The sequence below is a fragment of the Gopherus evgoodei genome, chromosome 4 (assembly GCF_007399415.2).
Source record: "Gopherus evgoodei ecotype Sinaloan lineage chromosome 4, rGopEvg1_v1.p, whole genome shotgun sequence".
Classification (NCBI taxonomy): domain Eukaryota; kingdom Metazoa; phylum Chordata; order Testudines; family Testudinidae; genus Gopherus; species Gopherus evgoodei.
Window position 1 is genome coordinate 115,575,128 of NC_044325.1, and position 25,204 is coordinate 115,600,331.

General features: G+C 42.9%; 1 protein-coding gene and 1 long non-coding RNA gene across 3 annotated transcripts in view; both read right to left on the reverse strand.

Annotated features, from left to right (window-relative positions):
- TSPAN4 (tetraspanin 4) overlaps positions 1-25,204 on the reverse strand; it is a 692,791-nt gene that overhangs the window by 502,445 nt on the left and 165,142 nt on the right. The window lies entirely within an intron of this gene.
- LOC115650536 lies at positions 6,918-21,040 on the reverse strand. Its single transcript, XR_004000121.1, has 3 exons — positions 21,030-21,040; positions 7,091-7,110; positions 6,918-6,979 (listed from the first exon to the last, which is right to left on the reverse strand). It is a non-coding gene; the product is annotated as an uncharacterized LOC115650536 (long non-coding RNA).

Below are 25,204 nucleotides of genomic sequence, written 5' to 3' on the forward strand. Positions count from 1 at the left end.
ACATAGATGCTAAACTTGAAGGATCTCAAGAATCTTAATTTACATGAAAACAAAGACAAAGGTGTGAGTCTAAGCCCTCCATATTATTTATCCTTTAAAAGGGAGAATATTTGCTTTTGTGTTGGAGCAGGAGGATGTGGTTTTCAAGTATGGGGCCCTTATGAGGTATCCATACATCATATCTATGCTTAGATTAACACCATGGCCGTTTACATGCCAGAGTGCTGATCTAAACGTTCACAGGCAAATGTTGAGCATCTTATTAAGATGACCACATTGAAAAACTGGGCTCCCAGTGATAATAAATGGCAGTGGGAGAGGGATCATTTCATCCTTAATCTTAATCTGAGTTGTGAAATTAAAATCCTAGTAAAGGGAGGGCTGTGCAGTGAAGACCAGCAGGCACTGACTCTGTTCTGCCACTAAGGGTCACTGCTGATTCACTTAGCTGAGAAGTCTGTCTGTGGGAGAAGGGCTTCTGATTTACAAGTAGTTTTCAGTATAGAACTGGCTGCTGGTCTCTGATACATGCCTGCCACGACTGGGGAGACCTATATGTAAAATACGGCTGGTCCCAGAGAGCAGGCACTAAGCAGACTGTTTGCAGTCATATGGACGCTGAATGGAGATTAACACTTTTTCCCAGTTCTTGTACTCCCACCCCAAAACTGAGTCTCAGATGGTGCGAATCAGCCCCAGCAGTAAATTAGCAAGACACCAGCTGAGGATCTGATCTCTCATCCCCATGTCCTGAACTGGCCATTAGCAACCTGAGCCTGGGCTCACAAAATATGCTTTTAGCTTTGCCTCTCTCTCAAGGCCACAGAGGGAGCTGCAGCAGCGGCATGGGATTCTCATCCTTCTGGCCATCTGGTCAGGAAAGCTCTTGAGAACAGCTTGTTTGCTGCTTTCAGACTATTTTCTTTATATAGCTCTCAAAGCTCCTCCTGCTGAGCTATTGTTGACTGGTTTAATTACTCAGTCAATCCCTCCGTAGTTTATTGCTTAAAAAATAATTACACCCATGTCATCACCTTATATAACTTAAGGGAAAAACAGAAATGTGTCCCCTAAGACAAAAGTCACTCCATGCCTCTGTGCCAGAGGCTATGGCTACACTACAGATCTTATAGCAGCAGAACTGTACTGCTGCAGCTGCATCATTGTAAGGTCTCCTGGGCAGCTGCTCTGTGCTGGCAGGAGAGAGCTCTCCCGCCACCATAATTAAACTACTCCCAATGAACGGCAGCAGTGTCTCTTGCCAACATAGCGCTGTCCACACAGGTGCTTTTGTCAATGAAACTTACATCGGGCGGGGGTGCCATTTTTTTTAAACCCTTGACTGAGAAAAGTTTTGCCAACAAAAGTGCTAGTGTAGCCAAAGCTTCAGTTCCCAACCTGTAAAGAGGAATGTAACTGGTGTTTATAGCTTTAGTGCTAATAACTAAGTCAGTGATGTCAGAGCAGTGCATCAGTCTTATGGATGCTAGTGAATTTAGGTTTTTAAATGGAAGTGGAAGCTGGAAATGGACCAGAAATATGCAGTGAGGAAGGAAGCGAAAGAACCTAGAGTAGAGAAATACAATGAGGTACAGAATGGTGAGGAGATACAGACTGGGGAAGGGGATTAGTTTTTAATCATTCTATCTAGATTCTTCTGTGGACTCCATCTCCAGAACAGCTGAGTGCCTCCCTAAACTCCTGTGAGGTATGATCACCATTTTACATAAAGGGAACCGGGGTACAGAAATCATGGACTTGCCCAGAGCCACCCAGGGCATTTATGGGATAGCCAGGAATTGAATTTAAGACTCCTGAGTCATAATCCAATGCCTTAATTACAAGACTAGCCATCTCATTATTACGTTTGGCACTGGTAGCAGGTCCGCCCTGAGCACTATACAAGTGGAAAAAATACTTCATGATCACGTAATTAAAGCCTGTATAAGAATTCAAGCAGGCCAAATCAAGGTTGCACAGGCAACCTTAATCTGGCATTTCCTAACTCCTGAGTGCTTGACCTTGCAACCTTAATAATGTTCTTTTAACATATTATGCAAGGGGTTCTCCACTTTTGCCACAGTAGGATCCTCCTTTACAAAGAAGGACCCCCAGCACTCTCTCACATTTAACGATATGGGAAGGGCAGAGTAGTCATGATCCCCTGAGACCTGTTCATGAACCCTAGGTTAAGAACCTATTTTGCAACTAACCAGTCAGTGTATCCATGCGCAATTACCCTCAACCAGAGAGAATTGGAAGGGTTCAACAGCATGTCAAAGGCCCAGTAGAATACACACAGATTCTATGTGACCAAAAGCATTAGGGACCTATGCAAGAGCCCTATGCATAGTCCTACCATGAAGATTCAAAAGGTCACAGTACCCAGCATAGCGACAACCATGAAGTCCTGTGGGATCATGGGTGTGTTACATTGAAAGTTCCAGAGGTAAATATTGCCTCTGTAATAACAGAAACAGCAGATATTTTGTGCATGTCCACTATATCACATAGGAAACAGAGGCACACACTCACACACACACACACATATACCCTACATCAATTTGGATGGTCTCCAACTTTGATGCTGTGCCTTGAAATTATAGTGCAGTGCCTGCATGTGCTCTCTCACTTTCCCTGAAGACTTCAGCAGATTGTGGGTGGCACTTATAGCATCATTCCACTTAGAATCAATACAAAGGTGGTAGGAGGAAAGAGACTCATAATAGTTTTGGTACCAGCAACCAGAATGCTGAGGCCATAGATACTGGATCACCAGCTGTCACCATTCACCACTGACTTGCTTTAGCTCAGATAGGAGAAGCAATTCTGATTTTACAGTCATGAGCACAACTTCCATGAGCTTCATCACAATGAATTGCACACACACATATGAGGCCAGAAATTGGCCCAATGCCCTCATACAGACTATCAGTGCCAGCCACTCAGAACAATGGATGCCTCAATGAGAAAAGTTACATTTAAAAAAATTAAAAAAAAACAAAACACACACACACACCCCAGAAACTAGCTAGTTCCCATACATCTAGGAACCCTGTACTGTCATGATCAGCTGGTCAGTAATTAGCAACATGCTGCCTGCCATAAATTTATTCTCAAAATCTGTCAGAACATAGCATCAATGAAAACAGAGTGGGCAACATCTTATTCTGCACCAACATTCATCAGATGAAGTGAAGAAATGTACACAAGTCATTTCATAGAGTAGAAATAAAATCACCTTAATAGAATACTGTCACAGGATCAATGTCTCCTGCTTTTAAAATAAACATCAAGTCTTTGCAATGTTTTTTATCTAGCAGCGGAGACATTCTTCTCTAACAGAATTCAATTTCACTGACATTATCTCAAACATATTTTGGATTTCACAACACTAAACACAACTTTGGATTTCATCTGCACTAAAACCACACAGACCTGGTTACATACATGCCTTCCTGCACGGATCATACCAAGATACCCTATTTTAACTATAAAAAGTCTTAAAGGCAAAGTTAGCTTTAAAAATGAATAGTGGACAGCTGGCCTAGCAGTGTAGTGGCAGCACAACATGCTCCAATATAGAATCACAGAAGATTAAAGTTGGAAGAGACCTCTGGAGGTCATCTAGTCCAACTCTGCTCAAAGCATGACCAACCCCAATTAAATCATCCCAGCCAGGGCTTTGTCAAGCCACCCCTTAAAAACCTCTAAGGATGGAGATTCCACTACCTCCCTAGGTAACCCATTCCAGTGCTTCACTACCCTCCTAGTGAAAAAGTTTTTCCTAATATCCAACCTAGACTTCCCCCACTGCAACTTGAAACCATTGCTGCTTCTTCTGTCATCTTCCAGCACTGAGAGCAGCCTAGCTCCATCCTCTCTGGAACCCTCCTTCAGGTAGTTGAAGGCTGCTATCAAATCCCCCTCAGTCTACTCTTCTACTGATTAAATAAGCCCAGTTCCCTCAGCTTTTCTTCGTAAGTCATGTGCCCCAGAATATAAAATATAAAACAGTTGGAGTTAAGTCTTTGGCCCTCTAATTCCCCAAGCTAATCATTTGCAAAATTATTTCATGGTATTTTCTTAACAACATGAAAGAAAGAGAGAGAAAAAACAATGGTTCTGCATCCATAATGACATATGAAGAGATCTCAGTCTTTAACAATCAAAAGACTGATACACTGCATAATTTCTAATGTTTAAAAAAAATTAGTCCCATTCATGCTTATCAGTCTCTGTTTATTTTTAAATAAAAGGAATTTAGTGTTGGTTAAAGGCACTGGCTCGCCAGCTCAGAAGACTGAAGTCTTCTGTTTATGTACAGGACAAAGAGTGCAAGCAGCAGAAGTACAAGCTTCCTTTCGTTTTCCCCCTCCAATATGTCACTGAGGAACCTACTCTCAGGTGAGAGGGTAATTCAGTTTCCATGGTCCATTCAGAAGTGTCAAGTGTAAGGGATGCCGCTACTATTTGTGGAAATTATCCCATGCCATGTGACAGTGGTATAAATCTTTTGTAATCCTAACCCGCAGCATGTGACTGCGCCAAGAAATAAGGAGCAGCCTCTTACCTGCACTCCTGCATGTGACACCAAGTAGCATCTGTAGTGGTGGATTCTGTGATGTGGACACATGTTCACTAGGAACTGATATGAGTTCACCAACTTAATTCACACAGGCCAAGAGTCAGTCATTAGACGGTAACCGCTTTCAGTCACTACCAACCTAAGATGTACCTGAACATGCAAATTCAAGGTATATACTCCAGAATCAATTACATCACAATCATGATTCATTATTTCCCCAGCAGAGTGGGAGGCAATATTTTATACAGACTAAGGTAATAGAGATTTCTAAGTTGACAGGGTATCTGTCAAAAAAAACTGCATCACGGGGTACCTCCTGGATAGTTTGGATTCAGATTAGGGGGACAGTGAAGCAAAACCAAGTAGTTCTATCCCAGAGAAACTGTGAAAGACAGAGTCTATAATAAATTTAGAGGGACACTCAGTGACCCTTGTAAATGTATTATTAATATAAATCTCAATGCTTAGTATTTGCTGCTGACAAGGTCTCTCTTCTTATTTAATGACCCACCCGTGAGCAAGTGAAGTGAGTCCATAGGGGCTGTGAGGCATAGATGAGCGGCTCTGTCTAGCCTCAACATAGAATGCAATAGCATGCTAATATGAAGAGCAAATCTCTGGAGCACATATCACTACATTATCAAGGGCTCACTGACAGTTAAAATAATTCAATTTAAAGGGAGGAAAAACACTTTGTAGCCCACAAAGAGCCAGATTTCTACACACAAATCTGACAAAGCTCAGACTATCCACGTTGTGCATCTTGATTACTGCAACCTCTTCCTCTCTGGCCTTGACACATACCATCTTGTCACACTTACATCTATTCCAAATGCTGCAGCAAATATTACCTAGATTGTTGCTTCCACCACATTACCCTCTTTGCATTCTTCTGCCGCCTTCCACTTCCCCACAGCATAAAACACGAGTTATTCATCTTCATTCTACGGCCCTTGATGGTTTAGTCCCACCCTATCGATCCTCATTTCTATGTTATTAGGATAACAAACCCTAACATTGCCCCAATAACAATACCAGTCTTGATTGCTCAACATTTTCCACCTTCACATTTCCACCTCATCTAAAATTTCCATGGCCAGTCCATTGACCTCACCCAAATCTCTCCTTAAAACTCTCTGCTGCTGAGATGTCTACAAAACAAAACAAATAAAACCGGGCCTGGAGAGCTTGTGTGCTGGGACCTCCACCAACCACACTGACTGTAACCATCTCACTGTTACCTTGTACTCCCCAGAGCTGTTTGCTGAATCCACCTATTGTCTCTCCTCTTACACTTGGACTGTAAATCCTTCAGAGAATAGATGGTCTTCTTGCTATGCATTTGCATGATGCTTAGCACTACAGGCCTGAGGCCGTTAGGCGCTATTGTAATACAAATAGTAAATAATCAATAATAATAATAATATTAAACAAAGACTAGAGGCATAAGTTTAAAAGCCAAGTTGAGGTCCCTTAGAAAATGTGGCGTAGTGGCTAGTGATAAATGTAGGTTCTTATGTGACCTCCATCCCCATAGTGTTTGAGCGCCTCACATATACTAATGAATTTACCCCCCTTACACCCATGTGAGGTAAGAAAGATTAAGCACCATTTTACATATAGAGAACTGAGGGTTTATGAGATTAAACAACTTGCCCAAGACCACATGGGAAGACTGTGGCAAAAAACAGGAATTGAATCCAGGCCTTAACTACAAGACCATCCTTCCTCGCTATGGGAACTATGGCTTGACTTCTGACCCAGTCTTTTCACTGCCTGAAAACATGCTCAGCTCCCTGGTGCCAATTAAAGAGCAGCATGAACAGGCTGTCTCTAAGGAACTTCTCCCTCCTGCTTATGTCTGTGACGTGCGGTCAGAAGGAAGGTTCAGGTGGGGAGGAAGCAGGAGAAATATGTGGGTGGGTTTGGGGTATTCTTTGCAATACAGTAGCAATACAAACAACTAGGAAATGATACATAAACTGTATTACAGGAGTTTCTGAACCAGCCCTCCCCAAGGGCCGGAGGTAAGGAAGATACTGTCAGAGAAAGTTTGGATCGGAAACCATTTTTTTCAATATCTAAGCCCTCTACTCCCAACAAAAGTGACAGTGGAACAATCTTTTATTGCCACTATAGACAGTGGCATCACTAAACAGAAGAGTCATTGAATGCCCAGCACATTAAGCAATGTGACTGGCTGAATACACTTTGATGTTTTAGAACATGCAAGAATAATGTAATGAACGCATCTTTATTTCCATTAAATCATGAATGTTCCTCTTCATCTCCCTAAAGCAAGGGTTCTCAAATGTCATTGCAAAGCAACCCCGTGCTGCCAACAAAAATTACAACACGACTCCCTGAGTGGGGACTGAAGACTGAGCCCACCTGAGCCCCATCACCCCAGGTCAGGAGGCCAAAGTCTGAGCCCCATCATCCCAGGTCAGGGGACCAAAGCCGAAGCCCAAGGGCTTCGGCTGCAGGCAGGGGGCCTGTAACCTGAGCCCCATAGCCCAGGGCTAAAGCTCTTGGGCTTTGTCTTCGGCCCCAGGTGGTGGGGCTCGGGCTCCAGCAAGTCTATGCCAGCTCTGGTGACCCCATTAAAATGGGGGCCCGACCCACAGATTGAGAACTGCTGCCCTAAAGGAAGGATGGTCTTATTGTTAAGGCATTGGACTAGGAACCTTGAGATCCAAGTTTAATTCTCTACCCTGCCACAGACTCCAGGTGTGACTTCGGGCAAATTACTTAAGCTCTGTGCCTCAGTTCCTCATTTGTAAAACAAAGATCGTAAGATCGTATGGGTCTCTTACATTATGTCTGTATAGAGCCTAGACAAATAGGCCCTTCTCAGTTGAACCGTTCAAGTGAAAATAATAACTAAAGTTATGATAGAATAGTTGCTAATAGTTGCAATGGAATGAGATTCCCCCCACCCATGCCCTCACATGCTGAATTATATCTGTAGGAGTGTTTGGATAGTCCAGGAATCTGATCATCTGAACAACTTACAGTTACTTATAGTTCCAGTATGAGACCCTCACCACCACCCCCAGTAATGCACTGGGTGTTATTCAATGGCAGTGCTATAAAACTCTGAGGTACTTCTCAAGGGGGAAAAAAGTGACACTTAATGAGAGTAGGTATAGAAAATATACAAGAGATTATTAAAGCCAACCATCTTGTAACTGTTTCTATTTAAGTATGTCTACAGTAAGAAGCATCAGCAAGTATAACAATTGCATTTAGCTCACTGAATGCTATTTAGCAACTTCATATGCCTCTAATGCAGTGGTTCTTAACCAGGGGTGCACACACCCCCTGGAAATGCGAGATGCCCTTTCTGGAGGTGTGAGACATGCCAGATTTTTTTAGAAGGTAAATCATTGAAAACACAAATTAAGCACAGGCACGTAAGTACCACTACTTTGTTTCATCAAACCTATGTATTTATTAACATTATCCATTTTTAATGATTACTGTAATATACAAACAAAAAATATATCTAGGTTTAAAGAACTGACCTACTTCAATTATTTTTGATAAGGGCTGCGAGAACATATTTTGATTTTTGATAGGGAGTGCAAGAACATATTTTGAGAACCAAAGGAGGTGCAGGCTGCAGTAAAGGTTAAGAACCACTGCACTAATAGAACCTTTCTAAACAAGCTTCAAAGAACACAAACAACACAATTTACTATAGTTGGGTCCTTCACAGCACCAGAGTTAGAAATTAGTAATCAGGAGGATTTATACAAAATGTTACAGTTCTACATGAACATACAAGTAACAGCTGTGCAACAAGTATGTATTTATGACATGGCAAAACACTGTCAATCATATACAACATTTATATGAATAAGAAAAGCAGCGCAGTCAAGCTAGCTATGATAAACAGGGTAATGGCTATGATTCCTCTTTCAGGGCATAAGCTTTTTACCAGTTGCAGTCAGAAAGATGTACTCTCCATAAGATGTTGTTATACGATGTGGTGCATTAACGGATTTTTACACCTACATTCCTCTGAAGCATCTGGCACGCATCATTGTCAGATCCTGGATCCCTGAGGAGGGGATCATTGGTCAGATCCAGCAGAACTTACATTTTCCTTTGGCAAATCTGATCTCCATGCAAAATGTTTCTTCCCTATTTCCCTGTCCGATTTTTTCAGCCTATCACAGGGTATACTCACCGGTAGGGAACCTCCTTGTTGCTGCATCTGGGTATTCGCTCCAGTCCAATGTCCCTTCCCTTGCCCCATGGTCTCTCTCTCGCTCTCTGGTACTTGGGGTACTCCTCCTTTGTCACTTAGCCCTCCAGACAGGTCACTGTACAGTTCTCCCTTTCCAGGGTTTCAAAGTTCCATTGGATGACTATCCCAGGCTGTCTTTGGCTCCACTGTCAAGTCTATGCCACTTTCCCAGGGGCTGGTAGGGGAACGTGGGTCCACCCTTTACCCCAGGTTACAGTCCAAGACCATATGTCCGGCAACTATGGTCTGCTTATACCCTCCCCATGTTGTTGTTTCCCTAGACTCCTTCCTACTTCTCCGTTCGTATCTTCTGACCTCCCCCTTGAATTTTTCAGCTCCAACTCCCTTCTCCCAAAAAATGACTACAGACTACCTCTCCTGCAGTACCTATCTGATACTAACTTCCTGGCTTTATGCCAGCTTTGCCTGCTCCTTCTCAGCTGCTCTCCATCGTCCATCAGCCTTTCAATTCCTGGCCCTGCCCCAGGTGCAGGCTGTCAGGTTAATTAGCCTAATTTAACCTGCTCTACCTTGTGTGGGGCCAACACCCCATCACACAGCCCTGCACAGATTAGAGCAGAGAGTTCACCTTTTCATTGTGTTTACTTTCACAAGTAAACAGAAGTCAGCACGCTATGGGAGTCTGAATTTTGTCTTTATAAAAATGATCTCCTGTGCCTCTGTCATATATTGCATAATTGATCACTCATACGCTCAGACACAAGTCACTCCTCCCTATAAATACCTCCTCCCCACCCTAGCACTCAGCCAACTTATCCTCTGTTCCAAAATCAAAATTGGGTCTAGTGTTCAAGCATTCTTTTTTTTTTTTTTTTTTTTTTTTAAACTTAAGTGCAACAGTGTTTGGCCTATGTCACCACCAGGTATACCTGCCAACAGGTTCTAAACTACTTATGCTTACTACTTAAATACAGCTGTTAAACACGTTTGAAAGCCCTGGGGAGGCAGGGCCTTAGCAAATGAGAGAACAGTTGAAAATGATTTTTTTAATGTGAATTCAATACAGATAAAAGGTGCCAGATTCCTGCACACTGATGTCTGCTATACATGGAGCAGGTACAGCACAGGTAGTGCAAGTGCAAGTTGTACTCCTGGGGGAATTCTGCACCACTGCGCATGTGCAGAATTTATGTACCCCACAGATTTCTTTGCTTCCTCGCAGAAAAATGACTTTCTGAAAGGGAAGTAAAAGGGAAGCTGCAAGAGCAGCCATGTACCACTCCCTAACAGCACAGATACATCATTTCTGCACATCATTCCTGTACCCAGCTTGTTCTACACACAATCCTCTCAATTTCACACTTGGATCCCCCCACACGGAGCCCCTCCACACTAGGATCCTACCTGGTTGAACTGCCTGTCCCACATCTGGTGTGCCTGGCACAGAGAGACAGGGCCCCACAGTGTTTCTGGGGCGGGTCCAGACTTTGTGTTATGCCTGGTTCAGGTGCAGCCTCACCATTAGGTCAGTGTCCCAGGGGTAGGGGGGCTGCAGTGTGATCTCCCATCTTTGTGCAGCCAGTGACCAGCGCTCCCCACCACCATGCTGGAGCCTCTGCATTTATTTGACAAATAAAACTTGCAGAATTTTTAAAATGTTGTGTGCAGAATTTTTAATTTTTGGCACAGAATACCCTCAGGAGTAAAGTTGTCACTACACTAGCCTAATCAACATGCCCTCATCTCTAATGTGAAACTCCAGAAGCAAGAGGCTAGTTCAGAATCCACAGCCCAGTCCCTCTCTTGAGGCCTTTCTTCTGAGACATCCAACAAGGGGGCCAGTTAATGCCAAACGTCATGCTGGATTTCCAAAGTCCAATGAGAAGGCACTCTGGTTTAATAGTGTCCCCTGTGCAAGAGGATCTCCATGAGAGCTGTAAGTAAGTATGAAGTGAGTCATGAGCGCATAAACCCAATGAACTCCAAGTAGCTCTAAAATAATTTTATTATTCAGGTATAGTAGCTATTAAAATTGTTAGCTCCTCAGGGCAGGGACATTGCCTGAAAAGCACCAACATGCTTTTGGTGCTAGAGAAATAATATCCACAGCTTCTAAATATTAAAAAGAGGTGGTCCAGTGAGAGTGCAAAGTGTTGCCTTGTAAGAGATTTATTTTTAAGACACTGTCCTTTGGGTAGTGCTTGTGGGGCTGACGGTTGGGGGCTATTCTGGTGCAAAGGAATCCTCTCTCATTCAGAGAAACAGATTGATTTCCAAAGGGAGCACTGCATCTATCAGCATAGTGGAGGTGGATGAGATACATGTTTGGGGGTAACTCTGTTCTGGTCTGTGCCTGAGTCACATACGTTGTGCCCAGAAACTACACTAATAGATGTCATACAAGAAAAGGGAAAAAAAATGTAAGAGAGGCATGAAATTCATACTTAAAACAAAGACCACAACTGAACAAAACAACAAGGAGTCCTTGTGGCACCTTAGAGTCTAACACATTTATTTGGGCATAAGCTTTTGTGGGCTAAAACCCACTTCATCAGATGGATGGAGTGGAAAATAATGTAGGCAGGTGTTCCCACTCCATGCATCTGATTAAGTCGGTTTTAGCCGATCCCTGCTCTATGTTTTGAGATTTGAAATTGAGGTATAGCTATCTTGTCTTGTTAGATGATAAACTCTTTGGGGCAAGGCCTATTTTAGCACAATTGGACTCTAATCTCAGCTGGATTTCTAGACACTACCACAATACAAATAAATAGCAGCTAGCACTGGTTGGAGAAAAATTGGCTGAACCACATTCCACTGGCATATACAGTTCCGCTAATACAAAACGTTCACCATAATTTTGTTTGGGAAAAAGGATCTGACTACATTAAAACCTCCTGCTTTGACATTTTCAGAAAGAATTATTGCAATTTTTTGTCTTGAAATTACTTTGTTTCCATTTTAAAACATCTGAAGTTATAAAATACATTTGTAAAAAGTCAAAATCTAAATGAAATGTTTCAATTCCATCAAAACAAAACGTGATAAATCCCCCTTTTTTCCTCCCAGAATTTTCCTTCACAGAAGATTTAAAAACTTTTGGGTTTCATTCCAACTCGGCATGAAGCCAACTTTCAAAATCCTTTATGAAACACATTTTCTGCCCTCTGCAGAATAGTCTTTTGCATCAGATAAAGTAAAAACAAATGACAGAGAGGTAAAGTAACACCAGTTTTCAAAGCTTCACTGAGGACGCATTTAAGAAATCCACCATCAAAGGGTGACTCTCCCTAATGATACCGCTGGACTTGAAGACATTGCATACCAAAGAGGCACGTCTAGACTCAAAAGACTCCAAGAGCCTACGAGCAGTTTCCCAGACAATGAAAGCTCAGAGGAAGAATGTCATATTTAACAAAATAAACAAGACTGGCAACTGTTAAAGGAGAACACTTCACATAGAAGAAGGAAGTTTAAAAAAGAATACCCAGCAAATTAATCTGGGGCATTTAAAGTTCAAATATCTTTCCCAGTGTCCTGTGGCAGTCGGTCCACCTCAAAGATCAATCTTAGTACCAGATCTTGAGTAACTATGGTTGTAGATAATAGTGCACCTTTTAATAACAGCCACACTACATGGACATGCATTGTTCAAACACATATAGGGACACCGGAAAATGCAGCAGTTAAGCAGACAGTTCTCCCACTGAGAGCCAGAATCCAACTGAAGAGATGGGGAGTGATGGCAGGAGGTAGTGCAGGTACCACTGCATATCATGTCACACCATGTAATAAGTCCATCAAGTAATGTGTGGTTAGAGGTATTAGCTTAGAACTTGGGAATGGACAGAGACTTCCTGTGTCACTTTGGGAAAGTCACAATATCTCTGTGCTCAGCTGCAAAATGGAAACGAGAAATTCCCTATCTCACAGGGATGTTGTGAGACTAAAATACATTAAAGATTGTGACATGCTCATATACTGGGGTAATCGGGGCCCTATTTGTGTCTCAGATACACAGTAGAGAAAGATGCTGTGTGATGTCAGGATATGTCACGAGGTACTTCGAATATCACAAGATTTCAGACTCTAAACAAAGAGACGACAGGAGTTAATTTTCAAAGTCATTAATACAACTTTTTCAGCAATGCTTGTTTCTTTGAACCCTTCACATTAGGAATTATTGACTTTTCCATGCCCCAAACCCATAGATACTGAAAAATACAATTTTTGTCAAAATATTAATTAATCCCTTCTCGACATCCCCTGTACCTGAAACATCTGGCAGATCTCTCTCTTAATCAACACAATCCCCAAAGGCTCAGTGTTTTAAACACAGTTACTTTAAATAACTCCAGTCATCAACACTAAATCATTTTTTGTGCTTTTGGATGGCTGAAAAGATAATTACTAGAGACAATCAATCAATTGCTAATTCCTGAGGGTGCCTGTTGAGATGTTTCGTGTTTGCCATAGGCTTGATGAGAAAACACATTCGTTGGCTAGACTCTTTTGCAAATGTATGTTATTTTACAAGACAAGAAAAATTAAAGAGTGCAGGAAGGATGGTTCAGGAGATCAGTCATGACAGATGCAGTCATTCACCGCATGTCACTGAATTTGGCTGAACACCGGTACCAAATTGTAATAACCTTAGTCCCAGATTTGGACCTTAGCGTCCAAAATATGGGGGTTAGCATGAAAACCTCCAAGCTTAGTTACCAGCTTGGACCTGGTACTTGCTGCCACCACCCAAAAAATTAGAGTGTTTTGGGGCACTCTGGTCCCCCTGAAAAACCTTCCCTGGGGACCCCAAGACCCAAATCCCTTGAGTCTCACAACAAAGGGAAATAATCCTTTTTCCCTTCCCCCCTCCAGGTTCTCCTGGAGCGATACACAGACACAAGCTCTGTGAAACTACCCTCTCCGTTCCCAATCCTGGAAACAAAAAGGACTTTCCTATTCCCCCAGAGGGAATGCAAAATCAGGCTAGCCAATTCAACACACACCGATCTCCCCTGATTTCTTCCTCCCACCAATTCCCTGGTGAGTACAGACTCAATTTCCCTGAAGTAAAGAAAAACTCCAACAAGTTTTAAAAGAAAGCTTTATATAAAAAAGAAAGGAAAAATACAAATGGTCTCTTTGTATTAAGATGACACAACACAGGGCAATTGCTTAAAAGAATATTGAATAAACAGCCTTATTAAAAAAGAATACAAATTAAAGCACTCCAGCACTTATATTCATGCAAATACCAAAGAAAAGAAACCATAGAACTTACTATCTGATCTCTTTGTCCTTACACTTAGAAACAGAAGACTAGAAAGTAGAACTACTTCTCCAAAGCTCAGAGACAGCAGGCAGCCAGAAAACAAAGACCCCAAACACACAATTCCCTCCACCCAAAGTTGAAAAAATCCGGTTTCCTGATTGGTCCTCTGGTCAGGTGCTCCAGGTGAAAGAGACATTAACCCTTAGCTATCTGTTTATGACACAAATACAAAGAGTTGTTCCATCCCAATTCCTGTTGGGTGGCCTATGTAAAATGATCTCCTAATGGATGAGCTTCCCACATCAGAATTTTATCTTAGAAATGATCCCTCTAAAGCAGGACTGAGGCATGCTGGAAGGATACTATGGGAATCTGGTACTGCCACTGTTCATACTTAACCTGCTCTTGGATTAAACAGAAGACATCAATCCTCAAACCTGTTAATCCCTTATTTTAATGAAGATTATTTTTTCCATGAAGGGAGGGTGTTGAAAAGCACTGGGGGAGTGGTGTCCCAGCCCAGAACTGCAGTAGCAGGGAGTGTTGAAGTTCAGAATTGGAGCTGGATTGTTAGAGCTACATGGGGACCTTGGACTTGAGATGCACTGGCAGAGCGATATGGATTAGTCAGCAGCCAGAAAGCAGAAGCATTAACAGAAATGCATTGGGAGACTTGTAGAGAGGGAAGCCAGTTCTGCCATAGCTGGTGGTGTTCCAGAGCAGAATGGAAATCTTCTGCCAGAAGTGCGGGGTGGGGACTTGCACAGAATATTGACCCTGATTCTGCAGCTGACTCTGGGGGGACACCCACATAGAACCACACTGATTACAAAGGGGCTCTGGGTAGGGGTTCTAACCTAAGACACATGCAGGGTGATAGTGGTTGTCTGCACTAGCCCCAGGTAGGAAGTGTCATTAGTCCCTCACTGTCATGAGCAACACATTATCCCACGTTTTGAAAAAATAGTATCAGATCATCATAAGATGCAGTCAGCACCAATTTCAGAGGCAGGTCAGTGTCTTCATGCTTTAGGTTTACAGAAAACATAATGGAGTCCCATCCTGCACAACAAAAGAAATGTTTCCTGACACGGATACCAAAATCGGCATTACTTCTGAAATATTTGCCTTGCACCATTTGTCACTTCAAGAGAGGAAAGAGCTCTCAAACAGAACGGATGTTGACCTGTGGTTAAGAAAAATGTTGCTAAGGTGCATAGCCTGATTACAACTGTCAAAAATTTACTGGCAATTACTACATCTGATGGATCATGGCCACACATTTCCTGATTTCCAGACTGAACTCTTCAGGGGCATCAAATCTCCTAAAATTCAGCTTCCTGGGAATATTACAGAAAGATACATAAAATAATAAAAATGTATAATAGAGGTATTAGCACTGGTATCCTGACCAAATTAGAACATAAGAATGGCCATATTGGGTTACACCAATGATCCATCTAGCCCAGTATCCTGTCTTCCTACAGTGGACAGTGTCAAATGCTCCAGAGGGAATTAATCGAACAGGGCAATTATCAAGAGATCCATCCCATTGTCCAGTCCCAGCTTCCAGCAGCCAGAGGCTTAGGGACACCCAGAACATGGGGTTGTGTCCCTGACCATCTTGGCTAATAGCCATTGATAGACCTATCCACCAGGAACTTACCTGATGTTTTAACCCAGTTATATTTTCAGCCTTCACAGCATCACATGGCAATGAGTTTTTCCAATTCTAATATACCTTTTTGAGATGGGATGGGTGAATAGAACTGCATGCCGTATTCAAGGTGTGGGCATACCATGGATTTATATGGTGGCATTATGATAGTCTCTCTGTCTTATCATCTATCCCTTTCCTAATGGTTCTGAACATAGTTGGCTTTTTTTGGCTGCAGCTGCACTATCCGCAATGACTAAAAGATCTCTTCCTTGAGTGGTAACAGCTAATTCAGACCCCATCATTTCATATGTATAGTTGGGATTATGTTTTCCAACATGCATTACTTTGCACTTATCAAAAAAAATTGCTGTAATTTTTTGTACCTTTTACTAATTGCTCTTCAAATTCTTATTTCACCTGCCTAATTATACTTTTATACTTGACTTGCCAGAGTTTATGCTCTTTTCTCTTTTCCTCAGTAGGATTTGACTTCCAATTTTTAAAGGATGCCTTTTTTCCTATCACTGTCTCTTTTACTCTGTTGTTTAGCCATAGTGCATATTTTTGGTCCTCCTTCTTTTCAATTTACGATATATGTTTAGTTTGAGCCTCTATTATAGTGTGTTTATATGGTTTACATGCAGCTTACAGGCTTTTCACTCGTGGCTGTTCCTTTTCATTTCTGTTTAACTAGCATCCTTATTTTTGAGTAGTCTGGCCCTGGTTCACCTAGCCTCTCAAAATATTCCACACCAATGACCAGTTCCTCACACATTTTGACTGTGGTTCTGTGCTACACGACACAATCCCGCTCCAGTCCTGTTCCATCCCTAAGCGCTGATGCTTCTATAGTAAGCAGAGGCACTAGGAACAGCTCTGTAGAGGTTTGTATGAAATACAGTTAAACTTTTAGGAAGGTGCAAGTGCATGCTGGCTCTTTGTCTTTTGTTATAGTGTGTTACAAATACTTTATCCTCTTCTGCCAGCTTTTGGTCCAATTACAGAATATTACCTATTTGATAGTTATAAGCATCTTCCTGCTGCAATAAACTAATTAACTCAGTGTTCTGCCAGGGTTTGAGTGTTTCCTAAGCAAGGATTTACCCTCTTTCCAAAAAGACTTTTCCCTTATAGCTTTGATTCAGAAACAAACATCCTTTTCCCCTCAGAAGTCTAACTGCACCAGTTCTGCTTTTCCTCTCTGCAAAAATACTTTGTCAGGAACAAGTGAATTTAGGTCCCAGCAGTTTCTCTCTTCTCATGGCAGGAGAGAGCTGTTCAACTCTTCGTGCTTGCTGCAAACATCGTCTTCTAAGGACTGGTCTACACTACGCGTTTAAACCAAATTTAGCAGCATTAAACCCATTTAACCCTGCACCCGTCCACACAACGAAGCCCTTTATATCGATATAAAGGGCTCTTTAAACTGGTTTCTGTACTCCTCCTCGACGAGGGGAGTAGCGCTGAAATTGGTATTGCCATGGCGGATTAGGGTTAGTGTGGCCGCAATTCGATGGTATTGGCCTCCGGGTGATATCCCACAGTGCACCATTGTGACCGCTCTGGAAAGCAATCTGAACTCGGATGCACCGGCCAGGTTGACAGGAAAAGCCCCGCGAACTTTTGAATTTCATTTCCTGTTTGCCCAGTGTGGAGCTCTGACCAGCACGGGTGGCAATGCAGTCCCAAATCCAAAAAGAGCTCCAGCATGGACTGTACGGGAGATACTGGATCTGATCGCTGTATGGGGAGACAAATCTGTTCTATCTGAGCTCCGTTACAGAAGACGAAATGACAAAAAGCATTTGAAAATATCTCCAGGCTATGAAAGACAGAGTCCACAGCAGGGACTCAGCACAGTGCTGCGTGACAAGCGTAACGGAAAGCCAAAGAATCAAATGGACACTCATGGAGGGAGGGAGCGGGCACTGAGGACTCCAGCTATCCCACAGTCCCTGCAGTCTCCGAAAAGCATTTGCATTCTTGGTTGACCTCCCAATGCCTGTAGGGTCAAAAACATTTTCCCGGGTGTTTCAGGGTGTATGTATTCAATTTATACCCTTCCCCCACCCCGAAAGAAAAGGGAAAAAAATCATTTCTCGCCTTTTTTCAATGTCACCCTATGTCTACTGCATGCTGCTGGTAGACGGAGTGCTGCAGCGCTTAAAACCAGCATCCCCTTCCCAGTGGCAGATGGTGCAAAATGACTGATATCCATCATCATCATCAGCCCGTGAGTGCTCCTTGCTGGCCTCACTGAGGTCAGCCGGAGGCGCCTGGGTAAAAATGGGAATGACTCCCGGTCATTCCCGGCAGACGGGACAGAAGGCTTGGTAACCTTCCTCATCATAGCAGCTGGAGACTGCGCTCCAGCAGCGCCCCCCCCCCTTCATGTCTAAAGAAGATTCTGTACTCCCTGGACTATCAGAGCAGCTGGAGGCTGCCTCCCCCTCATTTTATCTCACTAAAAAGTCAGTGTTTCTTATTCCTGCATTCTTTATTACTTCATCACACAAATGGGGGTACATTGCCAAGGTAGCCCAGGAGGGTTGGGGGAGGAGGGAAGCAACGGATGGGGTTGTTGCAGGGGCACCCCCGAGAATGGCATGCAGCTCATCATTTCTGCGGGATCTCTGGGGCTCTGACCCGGAGCAGCTGTGCTCTCTAGTTCTCTAGTACACTTGCCCCATATTCTAGGCAGGACTGACTATTTTTAGACAAAACATAAAGAAGGGAATGACCCGGGGAGTCATTCCCATTTTTGTCCATGCGCCCCTGGTCGACCTCAGTGAGGCCAGCAGATGATATAAAAGGATTGATAACCGTCGTCGCCAATTTCCAAATGCAAACGGTGCAAAATGATTGATAACCATCATCTCATCACCAATTTACAATGGCAGACGGTGCAATAGGGATGGTAAACGTCTCTGCCACCTTGCAAAGGCAAATGAATGCTGCTGTGTAGCACTGCAGTACCATGTCTGTCAGCAGCATCCAGTGCACATACGGTGACAGTGACAAAAGGCAAAACAGGCTCCAGGGTTGCCATGCTATGGTGTCTGCCAGGGCAATCCAGGGGAAAAGGGTGCGAAATGATTGTCTGCCGTTGCTTTCACGGAGGAAGGATTGAGTGACGACATTTACCCAGAATCACCCGTGACAGTGTTTCTGCATTGGAATCTCAACCCAGAATTCTAAGGGGCGGGGGAGACTGCGGGAACTATGAGATAGCTATGGAATAGCTACCCGCAGTGCAACGCTCCGGAAATCGACGCTAGCCTCGGTACATGGACGCACACCACCAAATTAATGTGCTTTGTGTGGCAGCGTGCACTCGACTTTATACAATCTGTTTTAAAAAACCAGTTTCCGTAAAATCGGAATAATCCCGTAGTTTAGACATACCCTAAGGCACACTTACCAATTCTGCCCTCCCACGAGAAAAAGCCAACAAGATTGCAGTGACCTCCACTTAGGCAAACCAATTCAAAAAAGGCCAGGTTCAGCTCACCTTACTCACAATGAGAAATGCTTTACAAGTAGATCTACTGAAGCAAATAGAGCTGTCCTTGAAGTAAAGTGCTACTATATTGGACAAGGGTTTCAGCACCTGAGCTGAAGTGTTGATCGGAGGGCTCTAATATTTGACTCTAATTCATATTACGTGATCTTGAGGCAAAGTCATTAGACCTCTCTCATTTCAATTTCTGCATCTTCAAAATGGCAGATACTGCCACTTATCTACCACACACAGGGTATTAGGAGGTTTAAGGTTTGTGAAGCGCTTTGAGATCCTTATATGAAAGACACTCTAAATCCTAAGTATTTTCAACAGTATTTTACAATATCAAAATTCTAATGACTGTAGTTCTTCATTTGCTGCATTCCCTGATTAACTCATTGGAGGTCTCTAGTTTATTCATAACTGAATACCCAGAAGATCAACTAGGACTGAGTCAGCACTATTTACAACTCCAATCTTAGGATACTTTGCACCAGCTTCCAATATCAATTCACTTAGACTTTAAAATGGTTTTTGTTTTTACTTCTGAAAAAAACTTTGTGATCTGGGTGACCAAGGAATATTGTAATGAATCATATGGTGTTCTCTCCTTCATCCTCACTATAGTCCCCTAAGCTAGGACTATTATTTGGATATTTACATAATTTAAAGCATTACTGATAACATTTTCAAAAGCACATCAGTGACAAGCTCTTAAATCAATGGGACTTGGGCCCCGAAGCACTTAAGTCACTTTTGAAAATATAACAGGCTCCTAAGTCACTTCACCATTTGTGTGCCTCATTAGTGAATTCTTCTGCTCTTGAATCTTCCCAGTCTGGAAATTCTCTCAATTTTTAAGACTCAGTTAAGTAGCTCTCTTTCAACCTTGTGCTCAGCTGAACTTTCCTGATTTACTTATTTTATTGTGAAGTGCTGTGAGCCACACCCTTAGTATTAATTATTACTTGCATTACAATAACACAGGAAGGCCTCCGCTGAGATCAGGGCCCCATTGTGCTGGGCGACACACACACACACACACACACACACACACACACACACACACACACACACACACACACACACACACACACACACACACACACACACACACACAGTGAGAGGAGGTCCCTGCCCTGGAGAGCTTACAATCTAGAAAAGATGAAGTGTGGGAGAAAGGAATTATCATCCCCATTTACAGAGGGGGAACTGAGGCACAGCAGTATTAAGGACCTTGCCCAAGACCACACATGAAGTCTGTGGCAGGGGCAAAAACTTAACCCACACATCTTGACTTCCAGTCCAGTGTCTTAACTATAAGACCAGCCTTCCTCACATCTGTTATGTCCACATGATCTAATAGCATCATGCAGTATACAGTACTGGTCTTTGGCCTCAAGCCTTATGATACCATGAAAGTCATCATGATTTAAGCTCTTAGAAAGTACCACTGACTGGTACATCTTTATGGCTTAATTATAAGATGACTTGGTTGAAGGAAGCCATTCAGTTGGTTAATACAGATTCTGAGCTGTGTAAGCATGAAATATTAAAAGAGCCATTTTAAGAGCACAATAATATCCTCCAGGTTGCGCTGCTCCAGCATCATGTATTCATTTCCTAGGTGGTGGAAACACTTGGCTTTCCATCTTCTGCCTCATAGCTCCCTCAAGGCTTGCATATGAGACAGCAGAGCAGCAACCCTTGTCATGTACCATTTACTTAGGTAAGAAAATGCTCTTTGTCCAAATAGCAGCTACCTGGAGCTTCCTAATGCACAGACACTGCGTGGGAGGTTTTATTAAAATCCTTCCTGAAAGATGTTCTTTATACAGCATATTAAGATTTAGTTAAATGCAGAGTCTTTAAAAGCCAATTAATGGCAATATCGTTTTTCATGTCCCTCCACCCTGTTTTGTTTTTTTACCTTATTGTAGGATATTACATTCTCCCCCATCCCTTTTAAGGGGCTGTTGTTTTTTGTTTGTTTATTAGTGGAAGCACCAACAAAACATTGGAGAAGCAGTACGCGATATGTAGTAAAGACTCACTGTAGAGCACAAATAACAGAATCACATGACGGATACACGAGTGAAGAGGCATACATTTTTAATGCGAAGCAATCTGTAAAAACAATGAAGTATAATACCCATCTCATTTGATCTGACATCAGTACAAATGAATCCTGGTAAGTACTGGGATTTGAGTACAGATGCCCTGCCCGCTGGTGTGAACTTAATAGGCCTTCTATTCCTATTTTCCCCCAGTCCCCATCTTGAAGGCTTGCTCTAGCCATACTTCTAAGGTTGAACGGAATAAGTCAACAGGGACCGAGTGGGTAAGTAAAGTGCAACCTTTCTCTACCCATGTGCCTCAGGCCTGTTCTGGAGGCATCACCCATAGAACTGAGTCATTTTTACAGCTGATTCAAATTTTTTCTAGTCCAAAGTAATTTAGATGAAAAATGGATTATCACGGAAAATGAAAATTTCACAGAAAGATATCATTTGACAAATTTTCTGATGTTTCAATGAACAACAAAATGTCTTTGGGTTAAAACATTCGAGGTTTTGAAAACCAAAAACTTTAACTGAAAATGGTTTTCTCAAAACCCCAAATATTTCTTTTTGGGGGGGTTTGCTTTAGAATAGGGAAATTTTCATTAATATACAAATAATTTTTTAAAATCCTAGGGGAAAAAAATCAGCATTTTTCATCCAGCTCTTCTTTTTCCATGTCCATTCAATCTCTGAGGGCATGTCTACACTACAAACTTAAGTCAACTCAAGTCGACATACAGCCAACCACTATAACTGCCGCGTTTTTTCATGTCCACACTAGCCTCCTCCTGTCAGTGGTGCATGTCCTCAACAGGAGCACTTGCACCAACTTAAGAGAGTCAATATGGGAGGCTGAAAGACTGGGCTGTCAGCTCAGAGCTCCCACCCTCCATTGGGAACCTGGCTACCGCCCAGCATGGACCTTCTCACTGGGAGCCCAGCTGTTGCCCTGGATCTCACCTTGAGGCTACCCAGCAGCCAGGTTCCAGCTGGTTAGCTCCACGGGGAGTGGGGAGCTGAGAGCCCAAGCGGCAGCCAGGATCACATCTGGAGCCCCCACCCACCCCAGGGTGGCAGCCCAAGCTCTGAGCCCAGCGAGAAGGTCACAGCATGGAGTCTACCAGCCTCAATGTCAGCGCTCCAGCTTTGACCCCCTGCTACAGAACGGAGCTTTGAAATTGACAAGAATGACAGCCAACACATGATGTAAGTTACGCAGTGTCTACACAGACACTGTCACCCTAACTACACAGACATAAGCACTATGCTTCTTGTGGAGGTGGAGTTATGGTGTCGGTGTTGTAGGACATTTACATGGATGGGAGCAAGGCTGCAGTGTAGCCTTGTGTATGTTTAGAGGAGGGTTGGATGGACTGGAGCATAGTATATGATTTGGGGTGAGCTGTGCATACGTGACATGGTTAGAGCACATATCTTAGTTGTCTTCTGCACACCTGCCTTTCCCATTCTTCCATGGGAGAAAGTGGCTGGGGGGAACACAGTGTGAATGGGGCAGGAAATGCCCTGCTGGACCCCCAGGGAAAAGCAGAAGGGGACAGGAACATCCCATTACTTCCTCCCTCTAAGGGAAGGAGGAACTAGAGCTGCCTGGATTGAAGGCGGAGGCCTGAGGTTATCGTTAGATGGATGGGTAGGTTACCATCTCACTGAACCTCTCTCATGGGGTGAGGCAGGATGGAAGGAAGCAATGGCTGGCTCAGCGATGGCTAACAGGCTGGCTACAGTGCCCGACCAATAGCAAGAGGGGAATGGATCAGCGCAGCTTAGTTTAAAAAGCAGGTGACTAACAAGACTTGTGCTTGTGCCCTTTTGTTTGTCTCCTTTTCTGGTCTCTGTAGACTAAAACTGTCCAAGCAGGGAGCTTCTCTAACTATAGGTCTCTACAAAACCTAGCACAAAGGGCAGGGCTCCTGCCTAGGGCTTCTAGGCATTAATCCAATACAAATAAAAATACATTAGGCTGCTTATTAGGTTTAATGTGGGGGGTGGAGGGGGCGTATTTACATTTTTGTCAAACAGCTGGAAGCTCCGGGCAATGCTTATCTGTAAGAAACATTTACTTGTATAGCAAATAAATACATGTGTGCTCAACTGAAAGAAATAAGAGACAGAAAACATTTCTGGGAACAAGCTTCCCACCTCCTCCCGGTGGTCCTGTCCTGATCACGCCCTCCCTCCCTTCCCTGATCTTTCCTTCATCCCCTCCCAACAAAACCTCACCCAAAAATTAAAAATAAAACAAAAAATCATGGCCCTAACATGACATTTGAAAACCATCACTCTGCTCGTGCACTCAGCCCCTTCCTCCTTCCCTTTGTCTGTCTTGTCTATTTGGACTAATCTCTTTGGGACAGGAACAGTCTCTTACTCAGGGCTGGTCCACACTACGGGGGGGAAATCGATCTTAGATACGCAACTTCAGCTACGTGAATAACGTAGCTGAAGTCGAATATCTAAGATCGGATTACTCACCCGTCCTCACCGCGCGAGATCGATGTTTGCGGCTCTCCCTGTCGATTCCGGAACTCCGTTGGGGTTGATGGAGTTCCGGAATCGATATAAGTGCGCTCGGGGATCGATATATCGCGTCTAGATCCCCGAGCAACTGATTTTAACCCGCCGATACGGCGGGTAGTCTGGACGTGGCCTCAGTGTGTGTATAAGCACCTATCACAATTCTGTTTGGTTCCTAGGCATGACTGTAACAAACATAACAAATTTTAATATCCAGCAACCCAGGAACTCAAAGACCAGAGCATGCAGAGGCTGCCACATCTTGGACTCAAGGCTGTTATAGCTCCTATTCCCCTCTTCTAGAAGGAGTTCATAGCAATATTTATAAATGAAATTTGTTATCCTGGATCTGAATATACAGCAGAAGCTAAAGAGATTTAGCCTTTTTTAGTCAGCTTTAAAATGGGGATTGAGAGACAACTAGTGGAAGATTCTTATTACTGCATCTCCATGGATTTCCTCTCACAACACCATTTGTATCAAAATGTTAATTCAAATCAATAAACTATACACCATATAATTATATAGTGGGCTTGGGGAAGAAAGCCAGACAAGCATTATAATGCATCTCATATATACCTATTAATATTAACACTCTACTGAGCTGTTTATTACCTTACTGGTAATAGCACCCAGATAGCCCAGATATAAAAACATACATAAAATAAGCAACCAAAAACTAAATGCAAGGCAAGCCTGATCTCTCATTGTGTGTTTCTACAGTGTCTAGTACAATGAGGCTCAGCTCACAGTTGGGGCATAGAGATGCTTCCTTAGTAATAAGGATCCAATAGTGACAAGTATCAAATGATTCAGGGGAAAGTGCAAGAAACTGAAATGGCGATTATGGAGTAACTGGCCCATAGGGAAAGTTTCTGGGGTTTTGGACAGTGCTATATTCCCATTTCCTGAGCACTAGATCTCACCCCCTTTTAAAATCAGAATTTACTGGGATTAGTATACAAAGGGCTCAAATCCTTGTGCAACACAACTTCTGGATTTGTTATGCTTTCCCCATAGGAGGAGGAGGAGGAGAAGAAAAAGTGTCCCCCAAGATACAATTGCTCCAAGAAACGTAAGCGACAGGTATCTATTGCTATTCACAGGGAGATGTTGCTTTAAGGCCTTTCAAATTAGAACGGACCCAAAAGGGTACTCAGGCATTTACAGAAGGTCAGCCAGCTCTCACAGTTTTATCAAGAGTCTTGTGATATGTTGTTTTCTTGGAGTCATGTGAATACAAGAGAATCTCAGCTTTCTTTTAAAACAAAGCACAATTACATTCTTCCCACTCCTTGTTATAGAGAAAAGTTTGGAAATTACCAGAAAGGTTCAAAAACCAGAAGGCAAAAAGAATCCAAAATA